The sequence below is a fragment of the Pongo abelii genome, chromosome 8 (assembly GCF_028885655.2).
Source record: "Pongo abelii isolate AG06213 chromosome 8, NHGRI_mPonAbe1-v2.0_pri, whole genome shotgun sequence".
In the NCBI taxonomy this organism is placed as follows: Eukaryota; Metazoa; Chordata; class Mammalia; order Primates; family Hominidae; genus Pongo; species Pongo abelii.
Genome location: NC_071993.2, coordinates 3974428 through 3998996, shown reverse-complemented (window position 1 = coordinate 3998996; position 24569 = coordinate 3974428). Strand labels below are relative to the sequence as shown.

At 44.1% G+C, this 24569-nt stretch overlaps 1 long non-coding RNA gene across 1 annotated transcript; it reads right to left on the bottom strand.

Moving 5' to 3' along the window:
* Positions 1 to 472: 472 nt before the first annotated feature.
* LOC134761997 (uncharacterized) lies at positions 473 to 24210 on the bottom strand. The gene is made up of 3 exons (XR_010141431.1): positions 24135 to 24210; positions 13142 to 13387; positions 473 to 954 (listed from the first exon to the last, which is right to left on the bottom strand). It is a non-coding gene; the product is annotated as an uncharacterized LOC134761997 (long non-coding RNA).
* Positions 24211 to 24569: the final 359 nt, after the last annotated feature.

Below are 24569 nucleotides of genomic sequence, written 5' to 3'. Positions count from 1 at the left end.
GGGTCTCCTTTGGAGTCTTTCCAAAATTTATCCAACGTGAAAACCAACTAGGATCCGCAGAGAATTTTTGGATTAAAAAACAAATTTTACCGACTTAAAGAAAGATTCACCAGTAGCCGCAGAGGTGCAAATCCTGGTGAAAGAGTAGCTCTAGCCCTTTCCCCTGAGATTTATCTGATCCCCTGTGACATCTCCTGTAGAGTGACTAGGCTTCTCTGCAGGATGTGACACCCACAGAGTGAGGGTTTTAAAGCTCTGTAGTGTGGTGGGTTCCCCACAGCACAGGTGCTGGAGCTCTGCCCTGGAAGGGAAATGAGCCTTGGGTGAATCTGAATGGGCGTCTTAGGTGTGTGGCCTTCTTGCCAAGCCCCTTGGTGCTGCTGCAGGGGAGAAGTGAAATACCTGTTAATCTTTCATGAAACGTGTTCAACACATGCTATTTGTAATCATTGTTTCAAAGGTATAAGGAAATAAGAGCCATGGCCATTCTTATTTGCATCATAAACAAAAATTAGAGTGTTGAAGTTGGCTGTGGCAATTCTTAGAAATGTCCTCAAAACTTTAGCTCAATCAGAAAGCTGTGAGAAGGCAGAAGTCCCTCCCGCTGAGGTCACAGTAAGGTTCCATTTAAGCCTGCAGCAGGAGCTGAAATCAGAAAACTCTTCCTAAGCAAGAAAGTGCACTTGAAGAGTAGAAACTAACTCTTGATTTGTGTGCCCCAGCGGAAGCAAAATAATAGCTGATGCTTGATGGCCCTGGGGGTTGAAGTCATCTTTGGTTCTGAAGAATTCTCAGTGATAGGCCACTAGCACACGTATGCACAGGCGTGCGGGATGGAAACTCACTAGTCAGGGGTGGGTGGAGAAGCTGGAAGGAAGAAGACAGGCTGTTTGTTGCTTCTTGGTTCCTGGTTTGTAATCCTCGTATGGCGTCAGGGGTGTTCGCAGATCCCTTCTGTGAGATAGAAGGAGAGAACTGAGAAAATCCCCTCCTGGGAATAGTTTTAAGTAACTACAATTATTTTTAAACATTTAGAAGCTAATGTTTAATTTAATGACCAAAATAATGAAAATACTACAAAAAAGGCCACTGTGTGATTTCATTTTTAAAAATTCTGTCTCCAGAGAAAATATTTGCTTAGCTACAGATGCCAAAGATGTCCTCTCAGGAGTAGTTTAACTTTGCAGCAGAACATTATTAAGGAAAGCATAAATCTAGCGTCGCGTGAAAATAAAACCTGCAATGATCAAATTGAAGGCTACTTTTTAAAAAATGGAGACCAGATGCAACCGGGCAAAGTGCCGTCTGTGAAGGCTTTGTGGCTTCAAGGCCACAAAAATAAAATGTGGCACAAAAGGATGGACTAGAAGTTCCAACCATTATCATGGAAACATTCTGCAGAAGTCCAGATGGACTTGGGTCCCCACCAGCTGTGTCTGGGAGGAGATGATTCCTGCGTGCATTGAGGACATCCTGACAATGGATGCAGGTCAGGACAGGAGCCTGGTGCCCAGGGAGGGGCTGAATACCTCACACTTCCCCACCAGCTCTACTCTGCATTAAGGAACTGAAGCTACCTCTCTAGGGGGAAGAGAAGTAATAATAAACATTCCTCCCGTGATCACACACCTCCGCCTGCACGGGGACAGCCGCAGCGCAAGCCTGGTTCAGCTTCTGTCTGCGCTCAGCAGAGAGGCGCTGGGACTTTGGCTATTTCTATTTGCATCCTGAATAGCATCAACACAGTAAACTGCATGTTTTGGTATTGTTTTCTCCTCCTCCTTTTCTTTTTCCTTTACTAGGAGCATTGTTTCTATCATTGGCTGTGTGGGGGTTTTTTGAGGTGAGGGGGAGAAAAGGGAGATGAAGTTGTGGCAAAGAGCGTTTACGAATACGTTTCCTTGGTTCTTAGTTGCTGCCTAAACTGCTGCTGTACTCTCCAAACACAAAACCGCGTCCTGGGAAGTTGGAGACGTGGCTGCCTCTGCAGTATCCAGTGTTAGAGAAACAGAGCCTGAGGATGATACACATCATTGTCAAAAGAAGCTTCTTCTTTTCTTCATACATGGGATGATTAGATGCTTAGTATCTGCTGCAAAAACTGAGAAAATCAAAATTTCTAAAAATTTCCATTCAAATTTCTTTATGATCCGAGATGATACCTAATTGCATATTTTCCAAACATTCATTTTTCCGAAAGTAGAATGGGTGAAATTCCTTATGAAAGAAACCCTCAATAGTCTGTTTTTTTGTTTTTCATTTCTAGTTTTAGGCTACAATGATGACGTAGGACCCTTTTTTAAAAAAAATTAAGACCAAAGCCAGGCGCGGTGGCTCACGCCTATAATCCCAGCACTTTGGGAGGCCGAGGCGGGCGGGTCACAAGGTCAGGAGTTCAAAACCATCCTGGCTAACACGGTGAAACCCCGTCTCTACCAAAAATACAAAAAATTAGCCAGGCGTGGGGCGGGCACCTGTACTCGGGAGGCTGAGGTGGGAGAATCACTTGAACCCAGGAGGTGGAGGTTGCAGTGAGCAGAGATTGTGCCACTGCACTCCAGCCTAGGTGACAGAGCAAGAATCAGTCTTAAAAAAATAATAAAAATAAAAATTAAAAATTAAGACCAAAATCAGCAGTATCACAGTATCACTCATCAAATGTAGGAGGCGGCAAGATTTTCGCTCTGCCATCCATGGCTTAGGAAAGATCATTACAGAGAAACTCCCTGTTTTCAATTTATTTATGTCTTATGATTCATTTTGTGTATTTTTTTCTTGTGAGTAAAATATCAGCAATCCCTGGAAATACTCCAAAAAATTACAAAGGAGTATAGGAGAATGATTTCACAATCAGACTGTATTTAAGAAATACGAATAGAATCTCACGGTCTGGATTTATTCTCTGCAGCTTTATTATATATTACACATCTTTTGCATTACTAGACTGTTGTCGACATACATGGAGCTCCACCCCATACTAAAATATGTCTCAATGTATGTTTTTTAACCCGTCTCTTGGGAGAGTACAGGTTGTATAAAATGTTGTCGCTCTTGAATTTGAACAGAGTAGCTTCATGTCAACACAGCAGAGCATTTATTTCTTAGAATCAGGAACACCTGTTTCCATCAGAGATGTTCTGCCCTCTCCCAGAAGTGGCCGGGATAAAGTTCTTTTCCCCATTTCCATCCTGCTGCTCTCACTTCTCCATGAATAAATTGCCCCTTGTGTCTATCTCATGCAGCAGCGGGTCTCCCTCAAGGTGTGATAAGTACAGAATTAGCTTCTGATGACTGGTACATAATAGTTGCTATGATTTGAATGGAATGCAGTTCATCTTCCGAAATTTGTTTGGAAGGTGGAAGGTGTATTTTCAGCGATTGTATTGCAAGGTGAATCGAGTGCACTGAGTTGCGAATTTGCTTCTCCAGGGGGTAAAGATCATGTGTCAGACTTAAATTGTCTCCGAGAAAAGGTCAAATAACTTAATCTCTTCTCCAATAACACTGATTTGACCTAAGACTTTCTAGTTCTCATGGGCTTGGTTTTGATCACTAGCTCACAAAGAAAAGCATTGCATTGTTCTGTTTAATGGTTCATGATTTACTTTGTATATGTAGTATGGCCTATATGTAATAGTAATGTTCAGTGTCTAATGATTCATGGTTTACTTTGTATATATAGTATGGCCTATACCTAATGGCAATGTTTAGAGAATTTTGACTGGGGCATCTATTCAATTATTTGATTTGGCATAATTTTTTTAACTAGAATAAACTGCACAGATCAATAAAACTCCTATATCCTGATGACTGATTGCGGCTGGAAATAAAGTATAGCTACAGAAATTGTAAGCTGGATTCCTTAGAAAGCGCCTTAGGAAGGAAAGGTACAACTAACATTTTCCATGCTTTGAATAAATCCACCTCTTTAAAATAATATTTAAGTTTCAAACCCTCCTACCCTATTCCATCCAAATCAGGTGCAGAGAGTGAGCTGAGGAAATGTTTACATTAAAGACTAATTTACAGCCAGGCATGGTGGCTCACACCTATAATCCCAGCACTTTGGGAGGCCGAGGCAGGCAGATCACCTAAGGTCAGGAGTTCAAGACCAGCCTGGTCAACATGGCAAAACCCTGTCTCTACTAAAAATACAAAAATCAGCTGGGTGTGGTGAAGCATGCCTGTAATCCCAGCTACTCGGGAGGTTGAGGCAGGAGAATCGCTTGAACCTGGGAGGCGGAGGTCACAGTGGACTGAGATGGGGCCACTGCACTCCAGCTTGGGCAAAAAGAGCGAAACTCCATCTCATAAAAATAATAATAATAATAATAATAAATAGAAGACTGATTTACAAAGCCACTGGTCCTACCAGTGCTCGAGTGACAGGCCCAGCTTAGAGGGCAAGGAAACATCGTTCATTTGGACTCCAGACACTGTAAGTTGTTGCTGCAGGTTGAGGTTACACTGTGCCATTTTACTATTCAAGGAAAGACTGAAAACCCGCTTGAGATGTTGATGGGAATTTCTATAAAAGTCCTGAATGGCTATTGGTAAAATTAAAACAGAGCAGAGGGAACTAAGTAGCTTCCTGATGTCCCACGGGATACTGCTATCATCATTCAGAGACGTTTTTTAAGTAGCTGATGAGTAAATTGCCATGACTAGCACATTACTTCAGCAGAGAAGCACAGTATAAGATCAAAATAATTTTAGGCCGGGCACAGTGGTTCACACCTGTAATCCCAGTGCTTTAGGAGGCCAAGGCAGGAGGATCGCTTGAGGCCAGGAGTTTGAGACCAGCCTGGGCAACACAGTGAGACTCCGTCTCTACAACAAAATAAATAAATAAACATTAGCCCGGTGTGATGGCATTGACCTGTAGTCCCAGCTACTCGGGAGGCTGAGGCGGGAGGATCGCTTGAGCCCAGGAGTTCGACTGTGATAGCACCACTGCATTCCAGACTGGAAGACAGAGTGAGATCCTGTCTCAAAAAATACGTGAATAAATACATAAATAGTAATCATTTCAGAATGGGTTGGATTACACAGTCCTCTTCCCAGGTGAAGGTGAGGTGGAAGCCTTAGGTCCTGCCCTAAGGCAGACTCCAGCACAAAGAATGCGGCTGCCAGGGCAGGACATTGAGCCCAGGCCACACAGCATGAAGTCACCAGCAGAGTCCCCCGTTTGTCCCTCCCCACTACTCCCAGGCTTTCCCTGAAAAATCACTCAAAAGATGGTGGAGCACAAAGACTTCAGGAGTTCCCTCCCTAACACTGGGTCCCTTTCGTCACCCACATGGCGTGGAGCCTGCTGCAGACAGCACCGCTCCTATTTGCCTAAACACACACTCCACAGTAGGCTTACAACGTCAGCGTTTCACTAAATGAAGCAGAGCTGAACAAAGCCCCCAGTTAGGAGGATAGTTTAACCAGGAGGTAGGAGACCAGGGTCCGGGGCCATCTGCTAACTGGCCACCTGCGGACAAGCACGTCTTGATCTCTGACTTCCGAACATCAAAGTTGGGGAATAAACAAGAGAATGACCAACACTTCCTGCACTTCTAAATTTTATGAAATGTAACACAACAAGGTTTTCACAAAAGTAAAATGTGGCTGATAAATACGCACTCACGTGTTTCATTACTTTTGTGGAAGGAAAAGTTTATGGTTCTCTCTGCCTGCTTGGAGCATGAAACTAAAAGGGAAGAGGCTGTCTCTTGGGAGGACTGAATGTTGTTTTTGTATCGAGGACCCCTGTCCAGCTCCTGAAAGACAAAGCCGGGAACGCTGGAGATTGTGCTGAGGCCTGGAGAGCACCGGAGGCTTCGGTATTTCACAATCAACTGCCTCCTGCGGAGTCCTTGCCACAGCCCCGATCACGATCACCCCTACTGACCAATCGTTCACCTTGCTCTTAATTTCTCTAAAGGAACCCAGTAGTGTACTCGCATTTCCTAAAAAGTGACTTGCGGTCTTCTTTGTGTCCCTGAATATATAATGAAGAGATCGCTTACTTCAGCTCCAAAGGCAGCAAAGCCTGTTGCACTGCAGGCTTAGTTTGGAAAAAAGAAAAAAACATAAATATGGATGCGTGTATGTTCACTTGCCATTTCAATTATTTACATGGGTCACAGAGGTCCAAAACATAATCCAACTCTGAGATAGAATGCCAGAGTGAGTGAGAAGTACTCAAATTTTTATAATATATAATCGCATTGTTTTGGTTAGACACTGTCCTAGAAAACTAGACATTTTCTGATTATGAAATAATTTATAAATACCAATTTAGAAGTTAAACTCAGTTCTTCAGAGCAGATAAAGCTGTAGAATGTACTTAAAAAAACAAAGAAATCATTAGACCTTTCCTATAGACCTACTAATACTTTTGAAGGTAAGATGAAGCTATCTTCTTTTGGACAACAAAAATCAAGAAAATAGTATTAACTGTCTGGATTAGCTCCAGCTTGGAGAAAAATCTGGTACTGAATCACTGAGAAAATTAATTTCACATATTATAGGATTATAAAACAGTCTATCCCGAGTCAGGCAGCAATAACTATTGCTTTCTAAAAGCACCGAGTGAATTAGGTGGCTGTGCCGGGCAATTAGGAGAGGGGCCTCCTGAAGAGCCAGGGGCGCTAACTCCGCACGGCACCTGCTGCCAAGGCTCTAGGTGTCCTTGAGCTATTGACTGAAGGCTTCTTTGCCTCTGTTTCTGCATTTATAAAGTCAGGAATGAAACAGGCTTTTGAAATTACTTAAGGACCTCAGATAGAAAGGTGAAGCATTGCACTGGCATCTTTATGGAGCTGTACATCAAAGAAATAAAGACCGTACAGAAAAAGGGCATTGCTTGGGAATGAATGGTTTCAAATGCAACAGCAAATTAAATGTAAATTAAAGCTAACTGCAATCTCCTTATGTCAGACTCTCCTTTTTTTCATTTTACTTTAAGTTCTGAGATACATGTGCAGAATGTGCAGGTTTGTTACACAGGTAAACATGTGTCATGGTGGTTTGCTGCCCCTATCAACACATCATCTAGGTTTTAAGCCCTACATGCATTCGGTATTTGTCCTAACGCTCTCCCTCCCCCTGCCCCCAACCCTCCCTGACAGGCCCCAGTGTGTGATGTTCCCCTCCCTGTGTCCATGTGTTCTCATTGTTCAACTCCTTCTTATGAGTGAGAACATGCAGTGTTTGGTTTTCTGTTCCTGTGTTAGTTTGCTGAGGATGATGGCTTCCAGCTTCATCCATGTCCTTGCAAAAGACATGATCTTTTTTATGGCTGCATAGTATTCCATGATGTATACGTATCACATTTTCTTTATCCACTCTATCATTGATGGGCATTTGGGTTGGTTTCATTCTTTGTTATTGTAAATAGTGCTGCAATAAACATACGTGTGCATGTGTCTTTATAGTAGAAAGATTTATATTCTTTTGGGTATATACCCAGTATGTGATTGCTGGGTGAAATGGTATTTCTGGTTCTAGATCCTTGAGGAATCACCACACTGTCTTCCACAATGGTTGAACTAATTTACTTTCCCACCTACAGTGTAAAAGCATTCTTATTTATCCACAGCCTCAACAGCATCTATTGTTTCTTGATTTTTTAATAATCACCATTCTGACTGTTGTGAGATGGAATCTCATTGTGGTTTTGATTTGCATTTCTCTAATGATTGAGCTTTTTTTCATATGTTTGTTGGCCACATAAAGGTCTTCTTTTGAGAAATATCTGTTTATATCCTTTGCCCACTTTTTATGGGTTTTTCTGTTTTTTACTTGTAAATTTGTGTACGTTCCTTGTAGATTCTGGATATTAGACCTTTGTCAGATGGGTAGATTGCAAACATTTTCTCCCATTCTGTAGGTTGCCTGTTCACTCTGACGATAGTTTCTTTTACTGTGCAGAAGCTCTTTCATTTAATTAGATCCCATTTGTCAATTTTAGTTTTTACTGCAATTCCATTTAGCGTTTTTGTCATGAAATCTTTGCACATGCCTATGTCCTGAATGGTATTGCCTAGGTTTTCTTCTAGGGTTTTTACAGTTTTGGGTTTTACATTTAATTTTTTTTTTTTTTTTTTTTTTTTTTTTGAGATGGAGTCTGGCTGTCGCCCAGGCTGGAGTGCAGTGGCGCCATCTCGGCTCACTGCAGGCTCCGTCCCCCAGGTTCACACCATTCTCCTGCCTCAGCCTCCCGAGTAGCTGGGACTACAGGCTCTCGCCACCTCGCCCGGCTAATTTTTTGTATTTTTAGTAGAGACAGGGTTTCATCATGTTAACCAGGGTGGTCTCGATCTCCTGACCTTGTGATCCGCCCACCTCGGCCTCCCAAAGTGCTGGGGTTACAGGCGTGAGCCACCCCGCCCGGCCTACATTTAATTTTTTAATTCATCTTGAGTTAATTTTTGTATAAGGTGTAAGGAAGGGGGTCCAGTTTTAGCTTTCTGCATATGGCTGGCCAGTTTTCCTAGTGCCATTTATTAAATAGGGAATCCTTTTCCCACTGCTTGATTTTGTCAGGTTTGTCAAAGATCCGATGGTTGTAGATGTGTGGTGTGATTTCTGAGGGTCAGACTCTCTGAAAGGCCATGGCTTTGGGTGTCTGAGCCTGCACGACACTTTTATTTTGAGAGTCTATAATAAAAAGCTAAAGTTATTTATACATTATTCGTTATGTACCTTAAAATACTGCACCTGAAGCTCAATGGGTTAAGTTATAGGATGTGAAACTGTTGGAAGAATATGGGTAAATCATGTTAAAGTCACCTTAGGTCATATAGGAGCTACTCTACTTTTATTTTTAAGTTTAGAAAACAAATGTAAGGGGTTGGCTCCTAACTCGGGTGAAATATTTTACATGTATATATATATATCTATAATGGAGATCACTGTTACAAAATACAGAGATTCACATGTGAGTCGGTTAATTTAATTTTCAAGTTTTTAATGTTTTAACAATACTTCAGTGTTCAGTAATTTTCCATTTTTGGCCCTATTATGCTCTCAAATTTAATAAACATGACTTTTAAAATTTTCTAAAGATGGCCTTGGATTTAAAACATAGCCCCCAAACTTCTTAGCATTTCTCCAGTCAAGAGTTGGAGTCTATCTTTCCTCCCCTTGACTCCATCTCAAAAGTGTGTATTTAACACCTATCTATCATATGGCAACTATTCTTTACAACCTACAGCAGGATAGGATTATACAACAATAGTATCATTGTTTTAGCCAATTAGAATTGACTGGCATTAAGCCTGGAATTATCAATATGGATTCCAAGGTCAATATTTTGATCCAATTTTTTTATATTCTTTGTGTGTTTGAGTTTGCCTTCTGAGAAATTTGGCTTTGTCAGTGCCAAAAGTTGACTTTTCTTGGTAAATATGTTTTGAATCTTAAAAAAGAATGGTTTTGGAACTCTTCTGACCAAGACTTTGATTTCTGCCAATCATTCTAGCTTGACTTTTACCAGGCAGTGAGCAGGAAGCCAGGCCTGGCAGCTTTGCCAACGTAAGTTTGTCTAGCCATGGTTGCGTCAGAGTCTCGTGTGTGTCCAACTCGACTTCAGCATTATTTTTACACCAGAGAACAGTGAGAGGGAAATTCATTAGTGTTGATGAGGATAGCAAGAACTACCATCTCCGTGGTAGAGTTAGAGAGTTAAAGTTTATAGGCCAGGAGCAGTGGCTCACGCCTGTAATCCTAGCACTTCGGGAGGCCGAGGCGGGCAGATTACTTGAGGTCAGGAGTTCAAGACCAGCCTGCCAACATGGTGAAACCCCGTTTCTACTAAAAATACAAAAATTAACTGGGTGTGGTGGTGCACCCCTCTAGGCCCAGCTACTTGGGAGGCTGAGGCAGGAGAATCACTTGAACCCAGGAGGTGCAGGCTGCAGTGAGCTGAGATCGCGCCACTGCACTCCAGCCTGGGTGACTGAGTGAGACTCCATCTCAAAAAAAAAAAATTAAAGTTTATGAAGTTCTCGTTATGGCCAGGCACTAATTCAATCACTTTTTATGTATTAAGCAATTTTATTCTCAGAACAACCTATAAGTTAAGTACTATTTTTAATTTTTCATTTTGCAGAAAAGTAAACTGAGGCACAGAGTTCAAGTAACTTGGCTAAGTTTATAAAAACTAGTAGGTGGTTGACCCAGGATTTTAAACCACATACTCTAAAAGCTAAGAATACTCCATTTAAGAACACAGGATACTGGAGGAGACATTGAATGTGTTCACCGGGTGCTATTAGTTGAAGTTAATAATACAATTAGTCTTAGTGCTTGGAACTCCTCTCACATAAAAAAAAAACAATAGATGTGTAAGTCCTGCTTGGTGGCTGTATTGTTTCATAAATGTCTTTATTAGCATCTATCACAATTCATTATAAATCTCTGCTTACTTATGTTTCTACTTTACTGAAATGTGAGCTGTGTCAGGAATGAGACTTATTCAAAGTTAGTATATTGAGTGTGTAGCATTGTACCCGAAATACTTATAATACTTAATACATTTAAAATTTTTTAAAAAATGAGATAGGATAATAATTCACAGAGTGACTTGGGCATCAGAGGTGGCCATCTCCAAACTAATTCTTTGAACTCTGTGGTGGAGGAGGGTTTTCGTGGCACCTTTACCACTGCATCCCCTAGCCTCCCATATGGGGGCCAGGCAAACACCACTTCCTTTCTTGAGACTTGGCATGCATCTACCCCAGAGGCATTTTTTTAAAGGGTTGATGTGGGGGGTGCATTTGCAATAAAAGTCAAGGCTGGTGAAGAGAAAGAAATTCTTTTAGCAAAAGCAAACTTCCCCGGGATATGGTAAGAGCACCCACCTCACCCGAAGGACATCAACTGCCCTCCTCCTACCCCAGCCACCCCAGCAGCCTTCTCCAAGGTGCAGCCAGCAAACTGGGACACAGTTGTCAGAGAAATCTCTGGGGACAAAGTGAAGAGATTCAGGGGAAAGGCGACACAGGACTGAAGTGAAAACAGATGGGGCATCTGAGAAGAGGAGGTTGGGTTCTCTGCTGATCTGCAGAGACAGTCACATCACAGGAACAGAGCAAGGGCCTGGTGAGCTGCTGCAGGGATGGTGGGGAGGGCCCAGGACCCCCCTCCAACCCCCCAGCATGTAGATGCTGCCTGGATGGGACGACACAACAGAGGCTGAAGTGAAGGGCGTGCGACACGTGCTGTAGATGTCCTCTCATGCTCTGCTGGGTGTGTTCTTTATTTTTTCTTTCCAACTTTTATTTTAGGTTCAAGGGGTACCTGTGCAAGTTTGTTATATGGGCTCATTGTGTATCGAGGGGGTTTAGTGTACAAATAACTGTGTTGCCCACACCATTAGCATAGTACCCGAGAGGTAGGTTTTCAATCTTCACCCTCCTCATGCCTCCACCCTCGAATAGGCCCCAGTGGGTATCGTTCCCTTCTTTGTGTCCACATGTCCTCAATGGGAATTTTGCAATAAACAGCCTCACTCCCCTCCTGTACAGGGCCTATCACCCTGGGGTTTCAGAGAGAGTCAGATATTAGGGTGCTCCCTACATAGATTTAATAGCTCACCTACGATACCTGTGATTTCATTCCTTTCATTTATAAAAGTTTATACTCTCTATTGTGTTCTTATATTCTCAAAATATAAGCACACAAAGCTACTTTCAAAGTCAATGAAAGGAAAAGTGTCCACCTTTTGCCTCTCCCTGGCTGCCTTTCCGATCTTTTCTTGCTACCTGAATTTCTTGATCTTGTTTCAGACCCAATCAGCAGCCCCGCTGGGATTTGTGAAAGCTTCAGGGGACGCTTCCCCTAAGAGCTAAAAAGCGAAGGCAGAAAGGACCCTGCAGGACCAGACTGAGGTAAATGTAGAAGACAGCATGGTCTCCTGAAGAAATCCCACCAACACCAACACCAACATCAGGGTTCAGCACCACCCAGGCTGAGCCCCGGGTCACTGTTCAGCACCACCCAAGCTGAGCCCCGGGTCACTGAAGATCTGGTTTCAGGACGGCTGCAGAGTGAACGCCAAATGCTTCACGCTGCGAACACTGGAGGGATAAAAGCATCTTTTTCTCCCTGGCCTAGATTTCAGATTTCTCTGTTAAAGGCAGAACTGTGCACTAGCAGGCAGCTAACCCTTTTTCCTTTTTTAAGAAATAAAAAGGATACAGCAAAAGGGGAAAATCCAAAAATAAAATTCAGTCATCTAATCAGAAAGAATCCCACCAGCCTGGCAGAGTTCATCCGTGTACAGTGCTTATAACGTTAAAAAAAAAAATCTTTTATTTTGCGTTTGGTTCATACTTTCTGAAGACCTCCTCCTAAAGCATTACAAAAGGTAGCATTTTGTGTGTCTCAGGTCTTTTAAAAATCACCCCGTATTATTTGAGAGTAAAAAAAAAAAACAGCTGGAGGCTTTTTCTGCAAAAAGGTGTTTAATTTTATACTCCAGGCAGCAGTGACAGAAGCTACAAAAGTCACCCCCACTAGATGAAGACAAATTTATGAACCAAGTTGTTTTACAGTGATTCAAATACAGGTTAAATTTATTGGACTGATCCTTACCTACAAAAGTACTTTTCGGTATTTAAGGTAATTTTTAATGTATTTTTCTTAAAGTGACAGTTTCATGCAATCTTTATGGCAAGTTTTGCTGCATGTTTATTTTCTGAATTGTATTCATGTTTGATAATAGTTTGGAACTGTATTCTAGTGTGCGTGCTTAGTCAACACAGGATGTGGAAGACAGTACCAGTCAATCTCCATGGTAACCACACTTGCCGCCCTCCAAGCATTTTACACAGATTGCCTCATGTATCCTTTGCCACAAACCAACCAGAGGAGGTAGCACTGTTAGCATCCCCATTTCACAGACGAGGAAGCCGAGGCCCAGTGCGTTTCAGTTGCTCCCTCCAGGTCACAGGGCTGGCCCAGGGCAGGGTGAGGACACACTCTGGCTTCAGGCTGCAGGGAGCCCCGAGCACCACACACACATTACGGAGACCCTACTTCCTCCTCCAGGATAAGGAAGATCTTCCCTCCTGCTATGGCCAAAGCTTTTGCCTTTCTGTAACCTCTATTCCATAATAAAGCCAAAAGAACTCAAAAAGAAAACCTGAACAGCAGGGTGATGGAGCCATCCACTCTCCACGCGCGTAGCCTGCTTTTCTCGTGCAGCATGCTGTGTTTGAAATCAGTCATGTGGATGCAGCCATCAGTAGTTTGTGTCTTCAGGCAACGCTGGAAAAGGACTAGAGGCCCTGGGATGATGGGAAGACACCACTCTGGTTTGGGTGGTGAGTGACAGAGGTTGCATATGTAAAATTTCACTGATTTGTGCATTTCACTGCAAATTATATCGCTGTAAATAAAACACAGTGGGGCAAACTGTTTTAAAAAAGTCAATGTTATTAGAGCATTTACCTTCTTAAAAATTTCTGTTGATCGCCCACCGCTGTTACCCCCAATTTAGCCCAGCCTCCCTTCCACCCTCTCTACAGCCCACCGGACTGGCCTCCTAGTCATCCTCCAACATGCCAAGCCCTACCCTCTCCTACTGCTGGGTTCTGGGCATGCCCTTGCCTGTGTCCAGAACATTGAGCCATTTGCCTGGCCAATACTAACTCTTCATTTAGATCTGAGCTTCCACAGAAAAAAATTAGGTCAGGTCACCAAAATACACCCCTTTCTGGCTCCTCTCTCTGTTTCTTTCATGATTATAGTTTTATATATATATATTTTTTTTGCTGTTGCTATTTTTTGTTTGTTTTCATTTTAATAGATTTTATTCTTTTTATTTATTTTATTTTATTTTATTTTAAGACAGTGTCTGGCTCTGTCCCCAGGCTGGAGTACAGTGGTGTGATCATAGCTCATTGCAACTTCCACCTCCACCACTCAAGCGGTCATCCTGCCTCACACTCCCGAGTAACTGGGGCTACAGGCACATGCCACCACACCTGGCTAATTTTTGTATTTTTTATAGAGACAGGGTTTCACCATGTTGCTTAGGCTGGTCTTGAATTCCTGGGCTCAAGAGATCCCCCCGCCTTGGCCTCCCAAAGTGCTGGGATTATAGGCATTAGCCACCATGCCTGGCTGATTTTATGCTTTAGAGAAGTTTTAGGTTTATGCAACCATGAGCAGAAAAGTCAGAGAGTTTTCCCCTGACATTCCCTGTCCCATTTATGTGCAGCCTCCCCCATCAGTACCAGCACATTTATCTTTCCAGTTCTTTGCTTCATGTGCTTTTCCTTCTTGACTGTAAACTCCATAAGGACAAGAACTGTCTGCTTTCGTTCTAACATATCTCTATCCTTTTCTCTGATACACCATTGCTTCTTTTCTTTGACTTTCAAATTCAGTTCTTATTCTAGTTTGCTTTGCAGATCAGTGAATTTGATTCAAACACTTATTAGATGTGTGAAAATAAATTTTTATTTTTTTTGGGGGGAGAGGGGATATAGCTGTAAAATGACTTTTAAAACAAAGGCTTAGTGGTCTGCAAAGGTAGTAGAGTCTAACACGGAGAAACCAGAAACTTTGAGGTTTGTAACTGTATTCTCTGTAACTAAATGAAAGAAAGTTTACTGGAAGCTGTATCCCTACTTCCTAAAGATTACAGAGCTTCTTTAGAATTGGGTGTTAAAAATCACAGCACAAAAGGAAAAAGAAGATTAAAGAGATTTTTTTTTCTCTGACTCATTAAAGGAGAAAGAGAGAGGCAGAGGAAGAGAGACAGTGAGAGAGAGAAAGAAAGAAAGAAAAAAGAAAGAAAGAAAGAGAGAGAGAAGGAAAGGGGGGGGGAGGGAGGGAAGGAAGGAAGGAAGGAAGGAGAGAGGGAGGGAGGGAAAGAAAGAAGAAAAGAAAGAAAAGAAATAAGGAAGGAAGGAAAGAAAGAAAGAGAGAGAAAGAAGAAAGAAAGAAAAAGAAAGAAAGAAAGAAAGAGAAAGAAAGGAAAGAAAGAAAAAAGAAAGAAAAAGGAAGGAAAGAAGGAAAGAAAAAAGAAGCAAGAAGGGAGGGAGAGGGAGGGGGGGATGGATAAAAAGAAAGAACAGAAAAAAGAATGAAAGTTTAAAAATGAAAGAAATGAAGGAAGAAAAGATAGAAGAAAGGAGGAGGGGGAAAAATCTCCAAGTTTCCATATAAAACAGGAATAAGAAATTTGTATAGACAGCGACTGCTCCCTTTAAACCCCACCCTGGTCCACACCTGGCTAGAATTTTGATTTCCCACCTAATTTCATCAAACTCCTCTTACTCATGTTGCAAGACAGAGTCTCCGATATTTTCTATTTTATCCCTACTGTTCGATTATAGTATATTCCACAATGTCTTAATCTATTAAATTCTACTGCATTCTATTTTAGAACTCTGCTTTGCAACTAAATTATTTTACCACTATGACATGCCTTTGAAAAAGGAGCCTGCCAGATGCAAAGGTTGGTGTTCACAAGGTAGAGCCTACCCAGAAAGGGCCAAACAGAAATCTGTTCAAACTGGTTTGTAGCCCCTGTGGAAGCTGAGCAGCCTGATTATCACTGGCCATGTCTCCCTTTTCAGTGACTTGTTTTGTTCGTATTCCTTTACCTCTCTAGAGATATGAACTACGATGGTTGTAGAGGCTTCACATAATTCTCATCAATAAATACAGAAGAAACCTTTCCCAGAGTTTCCCTGAAGTTTCGTGTTAATCGGAGAAGCACGGGGTCATATACATCTGCTCAGTGAAGGGAGGCCCTTTTGCAGTCCAGAGCTGCTCAGAAACTTTAACCTAAATTATGCACCAGTTGAAAAGCCCTATAGTGAGTGAAGCACCACAAAAATAAATTGTCAGATGAAAACCACATATCCATCCGCTCCGTCCTGTGACTCAGAGTCAGGTATTCACACAAATTGCCAGTCAAGGCTGTGAAAGTAGCGCACAAGGGCCTCCACGAGACTCAATCAGTTAGCAAAAGTGACCATCCATACGGGAGCATCTAGATGTGTTTATTACAGTGTGCCTTTGATATCTAGAGAAATGGGTGGAATGTTTAACTTTAAAATCAGTTGTGATGGCAACTGTTGTTAACAACAGCTTTGACTACCGGCTGGGGGAGGAGGCTGATAGCGTCTGTTTAACCGGCAATGTCTGTTAACCAGAGGTGAAGGCTCTCACATTAACGGATTTTTAAGGCTTAGCAGAATATTTAGAACTCAATAAATGTCTGCTGAGTAAATGAATGCACAATTAAAATGTCTTCAGTGGGCCGGGCGTGGTGGCTCATGCCTGTAATCCCAGCAGTTTGGGAGACCGAGGCGGGCGGATCGCCTGAGGTCGGGAGTTCGAGACCAGCCTGACCAACATGGAGAAACCCCATCTCTACTAAAAATACAAAATTAGCTGGGTGTGGTGGTGTGCGCCTGTAATCCCAGCTACTCAGGGGGCTGAGGCAGGAGAATCGCTTGAACCGGGGAGGTGGAGGTTGTGGTGAGCCGAGATTGCGCCATTGCACTCCAGCCTTGGCAACAACAGCAAGACTCCATCTCAAAAAAAAAAAAAAAAAGTGTCTTCAACGTTTTTAGCTGGATGACGACAGAGGGGAATCCAAAATTCCTTCCATTCTAAACACCAGAGGCCGCTTTGAGAAAATGTTCCTCCCACACTCACTTCTTTCCGGGCTCTCCATGAGTCCCACCAGGGCCTATGAGCCTCTTTACCTCTAATAATTTCCCTTCTGTGATTCAAAACACTGCTACCAGAATGTCAACTTTGCAGGTCCCAGGCCCGTCCACCACAATCTCTTCTTCCTGGAATCTTGTACTCCAGCTGGAGCAAATCTTTGAACTCACCGACGCCTCAATCCATCAGCCTCACTCTTTCTCCTCACCCATTGTTAACTTCCCTAAGAAGATGAGTGATTGCCCCTCCCTGTCCTTCCTACTGATGTTCCATAGAAATACAGCCCCCAGGTTTATCCTGACAAATGACTGTGCAGAATGGATTCTCTGTATTGAAGCTAACCATGAAGGAAAGTGTCATTTGATGGTTTCCAGGAGTATCCCTTAAAATGTATCTTTTCCACTTCATTTTTGTGTCCCTTCTTATCCTGCTGCTTGGAACATGGATGTGATTGGTGCTCTGGGCGCCTCTTTGGGCCGTGAGGGTAAAGGTTAGGGATGGCAGAGTCTGGGTGTCTCAGGAACACAGGTACCCGGGCTGCCCTGCTGTTTCTTGGTCACCCACCTCCTGATTTTAATGTGAAAGAAACAACAACAGGCTGGGTGCAGTGGCTCACGCCTGTAATCCCAACACTTTTGGAGGCTGGGGAGGGTGGATCACTTGAGCTCAGGAGTTTGAGATCAGCCTTGCCAACATGGCAAAATCCCATCTCTACTAAAAATACAAAAAAAAAAAAAAAGAAGCCGGGTTTGGTGGTGCACACCTATAATCCCAGCTACTCAGGAGGCTGAGGCAGAATTGCTTGAAACCAGGAGGCAGAGGTTGCCGTGAGCCAAGATCGCACCATTGCAGCCAGCCTGGGTGACAGAGCGAGACTCCGTCTCAAAAAAGAAAAAAGAATAATAATAACAAAAACCCTTCAATTGTATTCAAGACCCTTTAGTTTTGGTCTTTGTTACTCAGAGAAGAACCTGATCCTAACTGAACTATTATTCATCTCGCCTTGCCCGACTCTCTCTGGCTGAACTCCCCTGGCAAATCCCAACACTGATCAAAATGTCATCCACACCCACCCAGGGTTAGCGTTAGGGTTAGGGTTAGATGTAAGGGTTAGGGGTTAGGGTTAAGGCTTAGGGGTTGGAGTTGGGGTTAGGGTTAGGCATTAGGGTTAGGGTTAGGGTCATAGTAAGGCTTAGGGGTTATGGTCAGGGTCAGGGTTTAGGGTTAGGATTAGGGTTAGGTTAGTCTTACGGTTACTGTCAGGGTTGTTAGAGTTAGGGTAGGGGCTTGGGTTAGGGTTAATGGTCAGCGTTAGGGTTAGGGTTAGGGTTAGGTTTAGGGTTATGGTTAAGGGGTAGTTTTAGGGTTAGTGTTAGGATTAGGCTCCCAACCATGCCTGTAACTCAGCAGTGGAATCAGGAAGGGAAGGTAGCCCGCCCCTTCCTGCCACTGTGATGACAGCTTCACTTTGTTCAGGCCCTGATCTTAGGTGCACCCACACTCCCACCTGCAGCTCCCTGCACCTTCACTGTCTCTGCCTCACTCCACAGGCCTCCGCAACAGAGGTACACACTCTCTGCTAACAATCCTTCCTCACACTCCATTAAGAAAATGGAAAGATTTGTTTAGGAACATCCTGGTTTTTCCAACACAGTCACTACCCGCACACTGCATTGCTACCCACACTCGTGCCTTCCTTGTATCACCGTGAAGTTGTCCTGCCCTCAGCAAAGGTCCAATCCTCCCCTTGTGTTTTCAGCCCAGTCAAGCCCTCCTTGTCTTCTCAAGAACGTGAATGATAATTTTCCTTCCCTTTCTGCAGGATGAGTGTCCCTATTCTCTAGCATCACCATCTGCAAACCCACATGGTTTCGTAACCTCTGTCATTTAAACAAAACAGAGGAAGACCTGCTGTCACTGCATACACACCTCTCTCCACAGTCCCACGGCCCTGCTAATCTTCATGCGCTCACCCCTTAGAGAATTACCTTTCCTTGTCCCCTCCGACTCCCCACTCACTCCAAAAGTCTGCTCTGGCCATGTCCCAGGGAAACTGCTCTCGCCAGCCAAGCCCCAGGGACACCACAATTCCAGAGCCAGCAGTGGCATCTCAGTTCTGAATCTGCTTGACCTGGCAGCATTAAGCCCCTTGGTTGCTCAGTACCTTTCTCCTGAAACACTTTCATCTCCTTCAGATTTTTCTTGCATGTGGCTGGCTACTCTGCAGTTTCCTGGTTCTCTTCTTGGATTTGTCTTCTGTAGAGGCAGGGACCTAGATCACCATTCCTTTCTCTGTGCTGGGTCACAGGGCCTTCAACACGGCTCTCTCTAGAGGCTGTCTAGAGTCCTGTTCCCCCAAATTCTGCATGCTCAGATCTTACCACGTACTTGTCATCTCCCTGGCTTGGTGTATCCCTGAAGGTCTTCTTCTCTGAGTTTTCTCAGTAAACCAGCTGATAATTTAATTTATCCTGGTCCCTCCCTCTTTCTTTTAGTCTGAATACTTAATCTTTGAGCAATCCTATCAACTTTGAGATCACACTGAGTCAGAGCACTTCCCTGTAACGCTAATATCACGGCTTACTCGGAGTCACTGACATCTCTCTCGCCCAGGCTACAGAGCACTTTTCACAACCTTGCTCTCTGCTTGCCTTTTCCCCTGTTTTCCTGTCTGCCCATCCCTGTCCTCCTTTCCTGGATTATAAGCACTATGGGCACCTTCATGCCCTTCCCCTCACCCCCCACCATAGCTCTGGCATCTTGAGCAGCTCTGGGGAACCTAGTAGGCCTCAGTTTTTGTTCATGGAGTGAACAACGAATTAGTACATTGTAAAACGCATCAACTGTGTCCTGGTCTCGAAGCCAGCCCAGCTAAACTGCAGCCATTCCTGTGTTTTAGGGGCTATACAAGAAGCTTGCAGTGGTTCGAAGAGTGATGCCATGAAATACCATCGTCTGTGGGATTCTCTGGCCTCAGGCAAAGCGTGGAGAGGCAGCAGCAGGCTGGCAGCAGCTCTAGAAACAAGGGCAGAGGAGGCCTGTCAAGTGTCTTCCTTCCTTCCTTTCTTCCTTCCTTCCCTTGTTTCTTTCCTTTCCTTTCTTTCCTTTTTTCTCTTTCTTCCTCCCTCCCTTCCTGTCTGTCCGTCTTCCTTTCTTGCTTGCTTGCTTGCTTGCTTGCTTGCTTTTTTTCCACAGTCTCACTCTGTCACCCAGGCTGGAGTGCAGTGGCACGATCTCAGCTCTCTGCAACCTACACCTTTCAGGTCAAAGCAATTCTCATGCTTCAACCTCCTGAATAGCTGGGGTTACAGGTGCACGCCACCACACCAGCCTCATTTTTGTATTTTTAGTAGAGATGGGGTTTCACCATGTTGACCAGGCTGGTTCAAACTCCTGAGCTCAAGTGATCTGCCCAGCTCAGGCTCCCACAGTTCTGAGATTACAGGTGTGAGCCACTGCACGGGGCTGTGTCACGCGTGTTCAACACGGGCCGACCGCGTGTGTGTTCAATGCGTTACGTTTTACACGATGCCGGCATTTGGGCCTTGAATGGATCATTTTCTGCTTTGTGTGCTTTTCTTCTCATTTGGGTTTGAAATTTATGGGCAGGCCTTCATCCTATTTTACAAACATGTTGATTACGGCAGCCCCTTGCAAATGTGTCGTGAATTCTCCCTTGAGCAGCTAAAGCTTTCAAGTCAGGGCGTGGCCTTTTTATTGCTCTGAATTCCTTTTCAAAGTCAATTTGTAAAAAGAAATCAGCCTCAGTTAATCGAATTGTCCTTTTTATTCAATGTGTATTTGATGTGTGGAATCTTTCCAGAAGCATGGTAATATTTTGTTTTATTAGAGAGTAGCTTCCACTACTGGTTTCAGAGAACTTTCCGGCTCCTTCCTCAGGAACTTGCTTTTAGATCAGCCATGGAGACTTCAAACTCCAGGACTCTTAGCAAAGGGCGTGTGAAGCAGCATCTGTTTTGCTGCCGCTGTGGACTCTCAGATCCCTTTGATGTCTCCTTGTTCTTGGAAGTGTATATCAGCTCCCCTGACGTCTTAGCGGCCTAGGACTGAGGGAGGAGAATCGCTCTATGAAAAACAGGGAACTTACCCCTGTTGAACAAATGAACGACAAAAATCTCCTTAGCAGAGGAACAGCAGCGTCTTTTAGCCATGCTTTCTTGGAGCCGTGCTGTTGTGAGACATCCTTGCACTCTTCCTCTTCCCCTGGGATTCCAAGAAGTTTTTTTTTTTTTTTTTTTTCATGTTTTAATGTTTTTCAGCTTAACTGAGGATTAATTGACAAATAAAAATAGTATATATTCAAGGTGTAGAATGTGATGTTTTGATATACATATACATTGTAAAATGATTACCCTAATCAAGCTAATTAACACATCCACCACCTTCCCTTTGTGTATCTGTGTGTGTCGTGACAACATTTAAAATCTACTTTCTCAGCAAATCCCAAGTATACAATACATTGTTGTAAACTATAGTCACCACGCTGAACCTTGGTTCTCTAGAATCCATTCCTCTTATAATAGAAAGTTTATGCCCTTTAATCAACAGCTCCCCATCCGCCCATCCCCTGGACCCTGGCAACCTCTGTTCTATTCTCTGCTTTTGTGAATCAACATTTCTAGACTCCACATGTAAATGAGATCATGCAGTGTTTGTCTCTCTGCACCTGGCTTATTTCACCTAACATGATGTCCTCCAGGTTCATCCACACTGTCACAAATGGGCAAGATCCTCTTCCTTTTTAAAGCTGAGTAATATTTCATGGTACACATATATGTGCATACATATATCACAACAAGAAAAAAAAATTTTTTTGAGATGGATTCTCGCTCTGTCGCCCAGGCTGGAGTGCAGTGGCGCGATCTCAGCTCACTGCAAGCTCCGCCTCCTGGGTTCACGCCATTATCCTGCCTCAGCCTCCTGAGTAGCTGGGACTACAGGCACCCACCACCACGCCCAGCTAATTTTTTGTATCTTTAGTAGAGATGGGGTTTCACCGTGTTAGCCAGGATGGTCTCGATCTCCTGACCTCGTGATCTGCCCATCTTGGCCTCCCAAAGTGCTGGGATTATAGGCGTGAGCCACTACGCCCGGCCTAATTTTTATATTTTTAATAGAGACAGGATTTTGCCATGTTGGCCAGGCTGGTCTCGATCTCCTGACCTCGTTATCCACCCGCCTCAGCCTCCCAAAGTGCTAGGATTACAGGCATGAGCCACCACGCCCGGCCTGAAATTGTTTTTCGTTTGATACCTGGATACCTCTAAATCCTTTGGCTCTGAGTTAGTCAGGACTATCCAAGGAAATCTACCACACAGGAAGTGCTGGACTTCATCCTACTCATGAGAAGTAAGTACTTTTTAAAGTTTTCCTTCTGACGATGAAGGTCTCTCAAAGCCCGTGACATTCTCCCAGCTCCCTACCAGCCTGGACTGTCTCACTTTTTATGCTAAAGGAATATTCTGGCTCCCTTCTGAAAAGTAAGCTCTACCTGGACACAACAGGACACTGAGTCAGGGCCTCACTCTCACCACAGCTACACCATGAACTCTGCCCGGGACGGCAGGTCCCGTGTGTACATAATCGTGACCATGCTGGCCACAAGCACTGTGAGTATGGCGTGGGTCGCCCTCTTCCCTGTCTCCCTGCTGGACACCCACCCACCCCTTAGTGCCTGCAGAGAAGTCCCCCCAGGAGTCTGGGCCTGGGTCCCCGTGGCCCTGGGGGGTTTGTGGTGACCCCAACACGAGCTCTCTGCGACTGCACGCACAGGTGTGCAGCCCAGGCAGCCCTTCTGTGAGCTCTTGCACTGGGGCTTATCCATCGCTGCACCTGTAACGCTGGGCATTTTCCCCTGTAAACAGGAGACATCAGTTTAATAAGCATTGATTTCATTAAACAAGTTTGTACTGAGTAATCTCTGTGCACCTCAGTCCTAGGAATATGGCTGAAAAATGGTAAAAAAGCATCCAGGTGCTTGTAAATTGACATTCGAATCTAATTTGCATTCTAATCAGTAAGTAAATTAATAAGCAAGTGAGCAATTTCAAATACATTATGAAGAAAAACCAACAACGTGATAGATGGGGATGGAGGGTGGGGGTGGGAGCTGTTTTTGTTGGAATATTTGGGGGGATGCTTCTCAGAGTCTGAGTGAGATGTGGGCAGAGAGAAGGAGCTGGCCAAGTGGGAGACAAGAAAGAGTTTTCCTGCAGAGAGGGCCTCTAGAAACCCTAAGCCAGGATCAGCTTGGAATGCTCCAGAAACAGAAAGGATGTCAGTGTCCTTTGAGAGCTCAACTGGGGAGTGGAGAGAGATAGATGAGTTTATAGACAAAAGGCTTCACACCTGCCTTCTCGGGTGTCCAGGGGGGATCTTGAGGGTCCAGGAAGAACTGCGGGGCTTACTTGAAGAAAATGGGAAGCTGTGGAGGGTTATAAATGGGAGGGATATAATTTTTTTAGGTTTTGCAAACGACACACTGGATGCAACATATTAGGAGAGAAGAAGTTGACATGGATGGACATTTTTGAACTGATGTTAAAATAAAACATTTGATTCCTTTTTCTGTACCTTAATGAATGCAGATGAACATACCCATTGTATTAGTCCATTCTCATATTGCTATAAAAAAATACCTGGGACTGGGTAATTTATAAAGAAAAAGGTTTTATTGGCTCACGGTTCCACAGGCTGTACAGGAAGCATAGCGACTTCTGCTTCTGGGGAGGCCTCAGGAAACTTACAATCACGGCAGAAGGCAAAGGAGAGGCTGGCACATCTTACATGGTTGGAGCAGGAGGAAGAGAGAGCAACGGGGGAGGTGCCACACATTTTTAAACAACCAGATCTCACAAGAACTCACGACAGGGACGACAGCACCCAGGAGGACGGTGTTAAACCATGAGAAGCCACCCCCACAAAAATTGACGACAGGGATGACAGCACCCAGGAGGATGGTGTTAGACCATGAGAAGCCACCCCCACAAAAATTCACGACAGGGACAACAGCACCCAGGAGGATGGTGTTAGACCATAAGAAGCCACCCCCACAAGAACTCACGATAGGGAAGACAGCATCAAGGAGGATGGTGTCAGACCATGAGAAGCCATCCCCACAAGAACTCACAACAGGGAAGACAGCATCCAGGAGGATGGTGTTAGACCATGAGAAGCCAATCCCACAAGAACTCACAACAGGGAAGACAGCATCCAGGAGGATGGTGTTAGACCATGAGAAGCCCCCCACAAGAACTCACGATAGACAACAGCACCCAGGAGGATGGTGTCAGACCATGAGAAGCCCCCCCACAAGAACTCACGATAGGGACAACAGCATCCAGGAGGATGGTGTGAGACCATGAGAAGCCACCTCCACGCCCCCGTCACCTCCCACCAGGCCCGCCTCCAGCATTGGGGATTACCTTTCAACATGAGATTTAGGTGGGGACACAGAGCCCAACCATATCACCCCCTCCTGTCTTGAAATGCCAGGGCTCCCTCCCCAGCCCCACCTGAAGGCAAAGTTCTAGAACCACCCTGAGACAATGAGCCAGTTGCTTCAAATTGAGCATGAAACGACTAAGCATCCAGAGCAAAGGAAATACATAAAGTGCCTAAATGGGCCTAATGGGATCTTAGTAATCAAATATATCATCATCTGTACATTTTCCATATTATGGTGGGAACACTTTGTAGCCAGCCTATCTCCCCTCCTGTTCCTGTTAGAATTTTGTTCTTAGAATAAATTTACATCCGTCCCCTGGTGCCAGGGTTCAGGCTGTGTTGCACTTTTCATTATAAGCCATGTTTACCGAAGGTTTACAACTTGGCTGTAAAAAGCGGTTGGCACCGAAACT